The 14574-nt window shown below is 41.5% G+C and overlaps 1 long non-coding RNA gene across 1 annotated transcript in view; it reads right to left on the bottom strand.

Moving 5' to 3' along the window:
• Positions 1-563, bottom strand: part of LOC136791466 (uncharacterized) — a 109245-nt gene extending 108682 nt beyond the window's left edge. Inside the window, exon 1 of the long non-coding RNA XR_010833625.1 lies at positions 207-563. This is a non-coding gene — a long non-coding RNA (uncharacterized lncRNA). The remainder of the gene's footprint in view (positions 1-206) is intronic.
• Between the last annotated feature and the right edge of the window lie 14011 nt (positions 564-14574).

A 14574-nucleotide genomic window follows, 5' to 3' on the forward strand; every position in this document is an offset into this window, starting at 1 on the left:
CAACAAGCTTAGAAAAAAAAATATCTAATGCACCGTTTTAAAAGTGTCTACAAGCAACAGGTTTAATATTGGTCATACAGATAAACTGCACACACAGTTGCATAAACTTTGCAAGGAGCCATTACAGAAGAAGAGAAAATCCCTTCAGAGCACATTTGGCTGCACGGCTTTTCCCAGGAAGCCCCAGGCACAGCAGTACTGCTCACCTTCACATGGACAGCGCAGCTCCTCCCTGGGCATGGTCCTAAATCATCGTTCCGTGATTTCATCTCAAATAGTAGGCCTCCATTTCACACTGATTTTGAATGGTCGGAGATAAATTATAGTTAACATCATGCTGACTTTGGATACAATTGGCTTATTCTGCTACTATAACAAGAAAAAAAAAAAGGAGAATCTGAAAAATTGCAAAGCTGATGAATGTCAAACTACAACTTCTGCACGCCAGCTGACTTTTCTTGGGCCAATGAAGGTAACAGTAACATGCCTGACATCATCAACATTGCTGGAAGGGACATTGAGAAGTATGAAGGTAATTAAACAAGACTTCCTGGCACTATGAAAATAGCACCACTATGACAGTCATATTGTGGTTTGGGGGGGGGGGGGGGGGGGAGTATTAATGTAACTGATCTGTAGTATTCTCTACAGAAAATATTCACCGGAATTATGCAAAATGAAGTTTCTGATAATCCTTCTTGGAAACTCAGTCTTCTGTTCTGTAACACAAATTTCTCAGTACTTCTGCTCTGATCTATTTACCTGCAGTATTTCTCCTCTTAACACTTTTAATTGTTACCCTTCCCTGCCAAGCGCAGGGTCCCTCCCATTTTTCTTAAAGATACACTTCTGCTTTTGAAAAAGGTGGAGAAAACCTAAAGACATAAGAGACAGTTTGGCAACTAAATGACTCCCCCACCTGCACAGCCTTCACCCTGCCCCTCCCACTCGCTCATCCTCATTGTGCTCAGCTGGAAATGTATCCCCCAGCAACATTCAAAGCAAGAACAGAAGAATTAGCATTGAAAATAGCCTTGAATATTTTAGTATCCAGATTGTAGGAACAGATTTTTCCCCAGTGTGAACAATAAAGTCGTGGAACTTTTTCATATAAATCAGCATTTGAGTGATGCTCATTTTACAGAGGTCAAAAACATGCCTGAGTCACATATCAATGAGGTTTCCCCAAACCTTTGAACAAACGATCACTTGTACTGCTCAAACAGAAGCAAACTCGTAAATCTTTCAAGGTTGGATTTGATAACTGCCTTACTAGATTATGTAGGGAAAGGCATGCCATCAGTCAGGCCATAAGCTGGAAGCAACAGCAGACCTTGTCTTAGGGGATGGTTTTGGTGGTTTTTTTTTCAGAACCTTACATGATGTCAGGGAAAAAAAAGATCTTTGTATGTGCACCTCATCTCCTAACATGGGCTTTTTAATCATGGATATTAGAAACGCAGTTCCAGAGCTCACGCAGTGTCTTGTAAAGGCAAAATTTTGTTCCTCAAAGAGCAGTTAAAGGCTGCCACTTGCACATCACGCATCCTCTCCTGCAGGAGAGACTCCAGCTGCAGGAGACATGAGGACAGGCTGCAGCAGCAGGGATGTCCTGTCTGCACTGAGCTGCATTCCCCCTGCTGTTTTGTGAATGTCATTTTATGGGGTTTATTATTATTTTCTATTCTACAAAAAGAAAAGAAAAAAAAAAAGAAAAGAACAAAACAAAACCACTAGAGCCTGACCTTGACAAGAGGTTTTTCATCTTTCAAACTTTTCTGCCTGAAGAAGTTTATCAGCCAGCCATCGACTCTGACAAACTCTCCGTGAGTGCCTGACCTCGGCAGACGAAGTTTCCTTCAAGCAGGCAACCGTGTGCCTGCAAATCTGAATGCCCCAGTCCTGCCCCAGCAGAATTTTATTCTACTACTGGAAAGCAGGGAAGACCCAGCACCGCATCCAGCTGTCTGGAAACCCAGGATTCAGGAGGACAGAGCTGCAGAGGGGATCTCAGGACACACTCACTGGCAGGGGGACCCACGTCTTGGCCCAGCTGGAGAGCAGCGGAGCAAGCAGCACAGCAACAGAGCTGCAGAAACAATCCCAGAAAAATATCTCCACCTTTAGGGAACAGAAACTGAAAACCGAAAACACAGGAAGGCTCTGCAAGATCCCTTACCCTGCACAGATTTGTGCCATTACGGTACTGAAAGATTTTTCCACTGTGCACAGTATTTTTAAATCCATATTCCACAAGGGCAACAAACAGGGAAGAAAATGTTTTGACATATACCACTCAAGTGTGAAAGTAACCTTTAGCTTTAATAGTTTGTTCAGGAACTATCCTGGTGTTTTTAATTAGCTAATGCTTCACTAAGATCTGCAGTCCCCAAAAGAACATAATAGTTCCATGAAATGGCTCTGTTTTAATTTCTCTAGTTTTAATGTAGCACACAATCTCCCATCCTACATCCCAACTGTAATTAGCATGGCTAATTACCGAAACTGTATGAATCGTGGTTGGAGTTGCTACAGTAAGTACATTTAGGGTATTTCTATGTACATTACTGATATTGCAGTTTATTATCAACATACAGTAATGGAAACAGGGTGCCAAATGCCACTGAACACTCATGGGTCTGGCAGAGGGGGAAAAAAAGTGATTCTTATGAAACTTGCAGAATTTCTTAATAAATTGGGTGAGTTCCAGGGTTTCAAGTGCTTAAGAAATTGTTACATAAAAATTTGCTCATTAAAAAAAATAGATAAGAAAGAGCACATAAACAGCTGTTAAAACACTAAAGCAATTGTCATGAAAGCGAAGAAAAATATTTTACAATCTGTAAACCACATCAACAGTATAATTTCCTGACAAAGAGACTACAAAGTCCAAAACCTATTAAAATGGTTTTCACAACCTTGAGATTTGATAATAAATTCCAATGATGTGAAATCCCTTTTTAATAGACTTTGAATATTAGCAGTAATAGTTCCCTATAGTAAGGAAGATTATGAACTGAATTTACAGATCTCAAACAATTTCAGAATGAGGCAAAAAGGCAAATCGCTCCTCGCCCAGATCTGTGCAAGTGCTGGAGACAGTTAACTCTCGATTTACCTTTCATCGATAAATATTAATTCCTGTCACAGATCACTTAAATAATGGAATAGTTATTCTCCTTCTTTTCATCCCATCTTTGATATCATACAAAATATCCCAGAGAGAAAATAAAATATCTGGATACACTTCATAGATTGAAAAAGAAAAATAGAAAGTTTATTTAACTGGTGACACTACAGTGTCTTAGACATCCTGCCATGATATTCATCAGCACAGATACTGAGTTTCACAACTCTGAACTTGTGCTTTTTTTTTTTCCCTTAGAATATTAAGCAACTTAAAAATATGACCTTGGGAAAACATGCGAGCTCACATATCAAACAGTGCTTCAGTTAACACAAGGAACCACATCGTGCCAGCAGATTCAGCCTCAAGCCACCACTCTCAGACCACGCCAGCCTTCAAAGAGAATCAGTATTGTGGTGAAGGAGAATCTCCAGAGAAATTTTTAAGAAAATGCAAAATAATAATAATAAAAAAGATAAATAAAACAAGATTAATACTAGGCGAGCTGTCCAGCAACAAGCATGCACTAAGTTTTTATTACATACAGCAATCAAATAGTCTAAGGCAATTTTTCCAGCGCTGGCGACACAGCTGGTTTCTCAGTTCTCATTAAAGGGTCACAGAATCGCTGACCCTCCACCCCGTGGATGTGTCTGTGGGAACGGAGGCAGCGCGGGGCCACTGCTGCGAGCCCCCTGCGCAGAAGCGCGCCACGTGCTGAGCGTGCTGCGGGGACCGCGTGCTGCAGGCTGCGCTTCCTACAGGCACTGCTTCCTCCGCTTTCTTTTGTACCCAACTAGGAAGCTGTTTTCCCAGAAATTGCCTTGAGATTATTTCCTTGCATTTTAATTAATGCAGAGGCATTAATTACTGAGTGACTTCGATGACTATATTTTTAAGAGCCTAATAATCTTTCTTACAGTGTCTGATTTCTTACCCTCAGACTGGAGCAAGAAGGTTTTTACCACTACACGCCTTTGCTTGTCACACCTTTTGCTGACAGCACTGTCTGGCCAGCGTCCATCACGCTGTCTGTCTTGACTGCTGCAGCAACACCACCTTTACACGCAGCCTGTGCTAAATGCATCTGGGATAAATGTGCAAGTTTCTGGCAACCTCTTCACTAAAGCTCGAGGTATCAACTCCATCTTTCTTCCTCAGCATTTTAGATGGCGAATGAAGACAAACTGAATAAAGATGCTGCTCTGCAGTCACTGGCTTCATGTGTTTGGCATCTGTATGGCAACTTTACATAAGTTATTTTTGCAAGAATTCAGTAAAACACTTTTTATTTCCTTAAGACCTTCTTCTGAAATAGTTTCGTATACTGGTAGCACAGCTAACGTGAGATTTCCCTAAATTGGTCACATGTACAACTTTATAACACAGAATCATAAAACCCGATATACAATCATGTTTTCACCAAAACATTTCCTACCAAGCCTCAAAGATACTATACACCCCAAAACTGTATTGTAGAAATGCACTGAATTACATGGAATGCAGTGGTTTTCATTAGCATTTTCTTTACATTTTGATAACAGAGTATTTCTTGGTAAATTATGCATGCTGGATATTATTTTTTTTTAATTTAAATAGTCGCAGGGTGAAGAGAATCAGAAGAACTGGAAGCTTAGTACTTCATTTGTCTTCCTAGCTAATAATTGGATGTGAAGAAATCCAGAGATTCTAACTCTCATAACTACATACCCCCTACCTACCCACTGAATGACTGACCTAACAACAAAGGGATGAGCATGTTAATATATTTCTTTTTAGGAAAAAAAAAAAATCATGTATCTGAAATGAAAGACAGTCCTGCCTTTGGGAACACTGCAGGACATAATTACTTCTCAATCTGGAAGCAGTAGAAATTTGAAGAGATTGGTACTGCATTTATAGTCACATAGCCCAAATAGTGGAACTCCTCAGTCCCTAATTTTCCATCGGATTGCATATATTCTTCCATGAATAACAATAAAAATACCGAAGTGCCTTGTTTTAGCTAGTGTCTTGTTGAAAAGCCCCTCTACTACAGCAGCTGAGAAGCTCCTCTAATGAGCTGGTGGTCACTTAAATGCCACATATGAGAAGGGAGAATGACATTTTAGGAGTTGGCACCAGTTTGCACAAATAAAGTACAGGTTCACCAAGACTGAATATGCTTTGCCTGGATATTTCCCGATGCTTACTCCCTGCTATATTTATCAAAAGTTACTGCTAAGACAATGAATGTTGGACATTTCTCAGTACCTTCTGTTTCAAAGCTTTACGTAATTGAACAGTGGCAAACTCTAGTAATAGCAACATTTTCCTGAGATGTCATTTTTTTTTTTTCAGATAGTCACAATACTTACACGTTCCTAGCACATCACAGGCTGGGATTTTTTTCCGCTATGGTTTGAACAGTTCATCTTCGTACCACGAGCTATATGAAAACTGCTGAGCACTACTAATGTTTTATTCCAACTTTTTTTCTCTGGATTCAACCCGCACCTGCCTTCAGAAGGCTCAGCCACCAGCAGGGTAGGGGCTGGTCATAGACCTCCCTCTGTGGATCTTTCGCTGGACTAACTGCAGCAAGGCTACGGGGCGTTGTGTGCTCAGAGAGTTCCCACCTCAGCACCGCAAATCTGGCCACAACCTGCTCCATCCCATCAGCTGCTCACCTGCCTCCAAACACAAAGCTCACATCAGCATAAACGATTTAAAAAAAATAATAAAAAGAAATTAAAATAAATAAATGCAGCCTTATGCTGATCCATTTGACGCAGCATGCTATTTCCTCTCATTTTCCCAGTGTCATTTTTTCCCCCCAATCAGACAAGTCACACCGTTCCTGGTGGTATAAGAAAGCCTCACCTTTTTATGATTTTTAAAGTAAATAATGCTCTAATGAGCTGACACTGTAAATTTCAAAGTGACAGAGAAACAGCCAGCATTTAAAAAACAATATTCTTGAAAATTATCCATTTGTTTTGTGGAAGCAACTGCAAGCAGATTTGCCAGCTGCATAATTCCACACAGTCTTCATGTCTTCTATGCTTTTTGCAAATTGCTTTACTTATGAAACCCAGACTTGAATCTTGACAGATGAGATCCACAACCTGCCTAGGTGAAAGAGAATTTTTCCAATGACTTCAACAGGCAGTGGATTAGGCTCCACGTGAGACACAAATTAACTGAGTCTGATTAAGAGCGACGCTGCACTCGAACCTGATCTTGTGCGGGTGTTGGTACTGCCCGGGCAGCAGTTCTTCAGTGAGAAGAGCAGCTGCTGAAGAGGGCAAAAATCAAAGAGCAATTTTCTGCACAATACAACCAGTCAGAAAAAAATCCTGGGAGAGATCAGCTTTCCATGAATTCATTCAGTCTCCACTGCAACACAAACAGGAGACTCTGATGGAGAATATAAGCTCCGTATCTGCATGCCTTTACACATCTGTTTCCCCAAAACAGAATACTACTCTTTCATGGGAAATACGGATATGTGTAGCTCTGACTGGAAGGTAATTTCTTTAAGTTAATGCTATAAAATACCTTTTTACTTTAGAAACGCCATTGACAGATTTGGAAAACTATTTAAGATGCCACAGTCTTCTTTAACAGTAAATGCTACAACCAGCATTGGAGAAGCTGTTCATCCCACCACACTGTCAGGCTCCAATCTGGCAGAGATAAATGTGCTTTTGTGCACCATGAGTAATTTCACTGACTCACAGAGGTGGCTCAGACAATATTGCTAAACAGATGCATGTTTATTGTCGATTCCGGGCTTCAAAATACACATCCTTCTGATTGCTCAAAGAGGGCCTGAACCTGGTCATATTTCAAAGCTTGAGTGTTCGTAGCTGGCCTTAAAAATTGCAGCAGCCACTTGGCAAACAGCAAGGAAATGAGTGAGGAAAGATGTACCTGAGTCCCAGAAGGACAAGGGGTACAAAGGCACAGAGCTGGAGGGAGACAACTACGACAGGAGTCAGCCCAAGAGGACCACCATGTTCCCCTCCATCGCAAGGAGAGCTCTTTCACAGCCCTACCCTGACTAACATCACTGGGACCTGGTAAAAATCACTCTCAGGCTTTGTTATCCTGTAGAGATCAGTTTGATGTTCCTTTTCTAGCAGCAGGCCTTCCCTCTGCAGCTCAGCTTCAGCGGTTTGCTTCAAGCATAACGTCTCAATCAGACCTTCCCAGCCTCCCAGAGCCCTTCTTGGGTCAGAGCCCCAAAAACCTTTCACTGAAGGCACGACAATTACATAGACGCAGCCAAAACGTTTGAAACTATCACATTTGTCGAAAAGATTACAAGCAGAAGCCATTCGTTTTCCATGGACCGCTACTGTTTGACACACATTACAGGTGATGATATTTACTGTACTATTTCTACAACACAAGGGTTTCACCTCTTTTCTGTGGCTGCCTGAGACAGCAGTTCTGTCCCTGGGGGACAAGCAGAGCTGCGGGACACCGCTGTCCCTTCCCACTCTTGCCCCGATCCCCACCTGACTGACTGTGGGCCTGCGCCGCCATCACGCAGGCCCGTGCCACCACCACGCAGGCCCGTGCCGCCATCACGCAGGCCCGTGCCGCCACCACGCAGGCCCGTGCCGCCACCACGCAGGCCCGTGCCGCCACCACGCAGGCCCGTGCCGCCACCACGCAGGCCCGTGCCGCCACCACGCAGGCCCGTGCCGCCACCACGCAGGCCCGTGCCGCCACCACGCAGGCCCGTGCCGCCACCACGCAGGCCCGTGCCGCCACCACGCAGGCCCGTGCCGCCACCACGCAGGCCCGTGCCGCCACCACGCAGGCCCGTGCCGCCACCACGCAGGCCCGTGCCGCCACCACGCAGGCCCGTGCCGCCACCACGCAGGCCCGTGCCGCCACCACGCAGGCCCGCTTCATTCCTTGGGCAGGCGACGCTCAGCCTCTCTTGCTCAATTCCACTTCATTCTTTCCTTCACCATCTCCAAGCTGGTATAACACTAGCATCTAGTCCTAAAGGTGCCCTGGACACCTGCTAGTAATTATCCATGACATATCCATTAAACCATAAACTTAGTTAAGGTTATTTTGTGAGGTTTTTTTTCCTTCCTTTTTTACTTAATCTTTTAAACCACGTTTCTTCGCATGGAGCTGATGGAGCAAACACGTTCTGTAAAAAATCCTTTAGTGCCAGAGTTTTTGTAACACTGCAAAAGTAGACGTCTGCACATTTAGTCAACCCCCACTAGAGATAGCAAGTATTTTAAAGAAAACATATTTCTATATTATTTTGTTTAGTGTATTTTTTGTAGTCATGAGGTGATCATAATTCTGGAATATTTTTTTTTTCCTAAAAGATTTAAGATTCAAGTCATTCGCAAAAGAAACCAAATAGAAATGGTGACTGATTAACATAATCCTGTGAGGTAAGTAAACAATATAAAATACATATCCCCATGCCCGTGGATTCAGATTTTTACTTCATTTGCCTCACTGTGAGGTTTTCTGTAATAAACAGCAAACAGCCAAGTTCACTTAGAGGCAGAATTTCAATATATGTGTTTGCTGAAGAGTGTAATCACATCAGAGTTTGAACTACATGAAAGAGAATATTTCTATGGGTCACAGACCATTCTGCAGCTGTGTTACTCCACATAAATTCATTCTATGAAATACCTTCTGTGGGGCTAAAACAGCAAGACTTCAACAAGGACTACGAATACACAGAGAGTCCATAACCCTGCAGGTATTTTGTACAAAACCTGCAGAGATATGTGAAGTTCTGATAAGCTGAGGAACTCCTCCGTGTTCAGCAGAGCCTTTATCTTTCTCTTTTTGATTGTGCCTAGATATAACTACTAAATCTATGCTGGATTTAAAAAAAAATCATCTTGATTTTTGTATTAGACATCCAAGTACCCATTCAATTAGTTATTTTTACAGTTAATGAAAAAAGTTTGTTATAAAATATAATTAAGAGCCAAATAAAAGGCAATCAATCTGCATAGTTCACAAAATGAATCCATGTTATATAGTCAAAATTTTGAAGTATCACACATCCTTTTTTAAGATAACATTCATCAGTTTAGTATTTACATTTCAATTTTCACCTCTTCGTTAACAGTGATATTTCTTTACTTTGGAAGAGAAGGGTTAAGCCCACAGTACACGCACTGCAGAATTGGAAGGGAGCATCGCATTCTGCAGGGAGGCAAAAGAATGCACATAGTTCATTAAATAATGTGAGTAGTAATGAGGGTTTACACAAATCAAACAGTGTGTTAGGTAATTGTAATGTTGCTTTGTGGTAAACCACCTGTCAGGAAGCACTTCCAGCCGAAGTCTCAATCTGCTGCAGTGCCTCCAGATGATTTCTAATTAGTGTAAACTTCATCTGTGGCATTGAACCAACATATTAAAAGGTATCCATGTTTTTTTTTATAGTTTCTATCATTCTCCCCTTCCTAGCACGGTGAAAATGGCTTTTTCATGCAATCCTTTGAAGAAAGCTCTTTTAAGAGCTAAGAGAAGCCTACCACCCTCACCTGAGGAAATTGACATTCTTTCATACAAAGAGGTGAAGAGAAAAAAAAAAAAGAGACCTAAAAAGACCCAAGTTTGTCACCAGATATAATCCTTGACTTCTTTTGCACTCTTCAGTGTTTTCTTATAATAGTAATAAATAATAACAACAACAACAGGATTACCAATCAGACCTTAGGGGAACAGATGCCCTAATGAAGCTTTTAGACAAAAGTTGGGAAGCAGCAGCAATTTCAAGAAACTTGAGTAGGTCAAGTATGCTTTTTTTTTTTTCCTCCTTATTAAAAGCAGAATGTTAGCATGAATTTTAGTTTTTGCTTAGTTTAATCAGTGGGGTAAAAACAAACAAACAAAAAAAACTTTCTAGTCCAAGTTACCTGTTTGGACTAGCATCACTTGACAGAATGAAAATCAGATGCCATCAGCATTTTCTGGGTTATTCAAGTAATGCCAATTATAAAAAGGCCCAATTCCTTTCCTCTGTATAATCGACCTTGCCTGTAAACATCCAAACACCTTAGCTAGCAGTAGGTAACTAGCTGAGGCATAACAAAAGCTGTCTGAGATTTTCTTCATCCCTAGAAAGCAATCAAGATGTGTGTGTGTGTTGCGTTTCCCTGGAATGATTGGTTATATTCATTAACTCAAGCTGCACAGAGAGTATCTTTCACTCAATTAATCTCCAAGTATGGGGATAGTACTTGTGAATCATCTTGCCACTTCTCATTGCTTGGTTAGCTATAATTTTGTGCTCCACTACTGCTGGCTGCTCAGAGAAGTTACAACAATGATGAATGGCAGCCACTCTCATTACGGCTACTTTGGCATTCTCGCGACAACCTACAATAGGGTCTTTCTAATTAAGGCTCAGGAGAGTGAAGCTTGTCTAGTAATAACAGATGCCTTATGTTCCAGCAAGTAGTTAGATTTCTTTAAATTGAGTTTGAAGTTACATTTTTAAGAGAAAAGATAGTTAAACTGTTTGGATGAGTCAACATGTAAGTTCCCATGTGCCCAGACACCCAACTTGGAGAATTTGACTCGATTTTGAATTGGTACTTCCCCAACCCCCTAGGAAATAAAAAATTGGCACCTGTGTTACACAAATGCAGCAGGCACAACAGCAAGCAGGAGATATCTGTTCTTTAAGAATGAGGGCTGTGATCATGAGTCAAACGTAAAACAGAGTCACTACTGCTAATGCTGTACGAGGCAGAAAAAGCTGTCAGAGACCACAGTGTTGGAACTGTGTCAGTCACCATCCCCACGCTAACTGACCATTTAACTTTAACATTTAACCACTTAACATCCCATGGTAACTAACCATGGTAAAAATGGTACATGGTTAAAATGGTACTTTTCTTTCATTCTCAGTTTTCTGACTGATAACATGATTATAGTTTTTGGGACAGGACATTTCTGAATTTCGTTGGGGCCACTCCCAAGAAAACATCATGGTCCAGCTCTGTGGGAATAGAAGAAGAAACATTATAAAAATAGAAGAGTAGAAATAAAGAAGACAGTCACTAATATCTTCAAGAAAGCTTTTAAATTCACTTTAAAAAGAAGTTGGTCCTCCTACCACATAAAAGAGCATAGGCTTCACTGTAAGTAGAGGCTGATGAATTTTAATCATTTTCAACCTGTGTAATTATTACAGAAAATGATTTACAAGCTCCACAAATTAAGCAACCCTAACAGCAGCTTGCAAGTTTGAGCTGCTTTTAGGCGATACCGGGATTTTTACCTAGGAGGACTAGAGAGCAGGTCTGTAAAAGTATCTTGTAGGTGCAGGGCAGCTGTCCAACCCTCCGAGCCCGGAGGCACAGCATCTGGTTCTGCAGCACCTTCCTCCCCAGACAGCGCCACGGAGCCCACCCGCAAGCAGCAGTCACTACGGTTCCACAGTGCCTGAATGCTGCTACAAGCGCTGCGGGACCAGAGCCTCAGCTCTCGGCTCTCCCAGCTCCACAGGGGTATTTCCTAGATGTAAGCGCGGTCTCCTCGCTGCAGGAGGCAGCTTTGATCCTCAGCAGCAGATTATGAGAACTACAGGATCCTTGAAAATCATTTCTCAGAATTCCCAGTTAAGTAGGAATGAGCAAACCACAGCTCGACGACAGCTGGAAGTAAACGTTACAGTTTAAAAAACTGCAGCAGTAGCTCTCAAAGTGTTTTGCTAAGGATGGAAACAGATGTAGAGCCCAGCTCCTCACCTGGCACAAACCTGCAGGTTACAATATCATTGATGTCAGCTACGCGTTTCAAGTATTGCAGCACCTATAAACACTCCAATATTGAGTTTAACTGGAAAAGAAAAAATAATTTTAGATGTGCTATGGGTCGGGGTCATACCTCCCACAGCTCTCTCTATTTCTGGAAGCCAAGATCATGATATCAATGGAAGACACCTCCTGGATGCTCAAGAATTGAGCAGATCGTTGATTCCCAGAAAGCTACTGATGTCCTTACATATAAGCTGCCGCCTCACAGGGGAGATGAAGAGAAAGGAAAATCATGTGCAAAAAAGGATGTTATTTACCAGGTGAAAAATCTTCCCAAAGTCTTTATGAAGTCAGAGGATGAATCTTCAGGATGAAAATAAACTTGTTGCTCAACTGATTTTAAAAAATGAAAGAAAAAAGAAAGCAACCTTTCTGGTAACGATAAGCGGGCAAGTCTCCATTTTTTCTGCACACAAATGAGAAAAGAATGATGAATCAAGCAAGAGTACCACCACAACACCCGTACATGGCGGGCACTAATATAAGTTTTTTAAAGCTCAGCATCAAATTAAGGTGCATTTTGTTCCTGAAAATGAAGCTATTCACCAAGCTTCCCCCCCTCATTTATTTCATAGCAGCTAGCAATTCTGTATTTATTGTCTGCCTAAACTAAAAAGACAATCTTTACAGCAGGGTTGGAGTGCATGTGGGTTTTGTGATGACATCCAGCACAGAACTGCCGGACTTAAACAGAAAGCTGTCGTTTCCAAAGTGACAACAATGAAGTCTGAGTTTAAGTTGGAACTATCATAACGTCAGATATGGGAAGGAATTATAACCAATACCAAATAACTTTCATGCACTTCAGCAAACTTTTCAGGCTTTTCCAGTGGTGACGAAGACGCACACAGACTGCCTACCTCCAGCCACAACAGCCAGTTCCAGTCCTCAGTTGGTCCTGTTTCAGTTTCAGTTATATGATGGGTTTATGGTTCCAGTGTTTGCAGCCCTACCCTGTTAGCAATGCAGCATAAACGTCGGACTCCAGATAAACAAAGCCTACCAGCCTATCCATAGTTTGTCTCACTAGAGGCTTGAGAAAAGCTTAGTGACAAGCTTCTTGATTTTTATCTCTGGTCATTTTTTTTAATCCAAATTCTTGCCTCACTGAGGATAATCAAAAGAAAAAAAAAAGAATATAGCATTTAAATACATCTTTAACAATATTTGACAAGAAAGTGGTATAAATTCAGATTGACAATATTGAAAACTGGGATTACCGATTATGATGCAACCATTTACTTCCTTATTTCCTACTATATACACCCTCCCAGACTTGCTTTGCCAACAAACAGCATTTGTCTGTAACTTATCTAATTCTCAACGTGTTTATGGTTTGTTCAGTTTCTTCGTCTGTGGTGTCGCTTTCCTGCTTCCTGCTGTATGAACATATTTCACCCTATTCGGTGGTCACAACGTATAAAAGCTCCACAGCCCAATTATCACGCCAGGCTTTTGTTTTGCCAAGACTCTAACAGGAACACATGCATTGACTTAAACGGGCTTCAGATTGGAATTGAATGTATAATCCTATGTGCTTGGTAGAACAAAAACGAAAGCGTCCAGTACTTCACTAAGTAACTGCAAAGTGAGTCATTCAGTTTTGACCATTTAGCTAACTTGCTTACAATTCAGCCAACTCATCAGGCACAAAAGATTTTCACTTCTGATTTTAGGTCATGACTTCCTCCGTGAAATTTTCTAGCACAAAATTTTATTTGTTAGTATAACATTTCTGCCCAAGAAACCATCAAATGGCAAAATATGAATATAAGAATTATTTCTGGTTTATAAGATTTTTATTGTAACACAATTCTTTATACATGACTGGGAATTTATGAAGTACATAAACGAGAAAAGGAACAGCTCCAAAGCTTCTTTTACATTAAGATCCAACTAAATAACTTGCCTTAGCTTTTTGTTTCCAAGTTTGTTTGTTGTTGTTTTTGTCTTTTTTTTTTTTCCTTTAAATCATCAGTGACAAGACCAGGTGCAAAACGCTGTGCACATCCCCTGGCCTCGTTTTGTTCAGTGTTTAGAGGTCTTCACCACACCCCTTTGCCACCTCACCTTGCAAGCAGCCTGGTGTTCCCCAAGCAGCCTGAACAGATTCTTGCTCCAAGTTTTTTGGAGCGTCTCTTCAAGCTCAACTGGAGTTTAGAAATCAAATTTCAGCCTGGCTTACTCCTGCTTACTCAGATTCAGTATTTGATTCTATTAACTCATTCTGCTTATTTCTATGGAGCAAGAAACAGCCACGAGCGTATTTCCACTGGAAGGAAAGAGTGTCAGTGGGTTAGAGCAAACAAGCAAGGGCTGTGGCACCTCGAAAAAATATTCCCTGTTCTGTGGCTATGTAATTACAGCCCACGTGTCCCCTGCTGCTATCAATAACACAGTTTGTACCTCCATAAACTGCATGAGACAGCTCAGCATCAGCGTTCCCATTGTTCATGTTTATAAGCCTGTCTTCAGATTCAGATTTATTTTCCAGCCTCTGAGGAATATGGCTTAGACAGCAGATCCAGGCAGACACCCCAGTGCCTGAAGCACATCGGGGACCCCACCTCGGGGGTCCTTCAGCTGCTGCTCGTGCTGCCCAGGTCATGCAGTTGTCTGCACCCTTTGGCA

Source organism: Anser cygnoides, chromosome 9 (assembly GCF_040182565.1).
Source record: "Anser cygnoides isolate HZ-2024a breed goose chromosome 9, Taihu_goose_T2T_genome, whole genome shotgun sequence".
Lineage (NCBI taxonomy): Eukaryota > Metazoa > Chordata > Aves > Anseriformes > Anatidae > Anser > Anser cygnoides.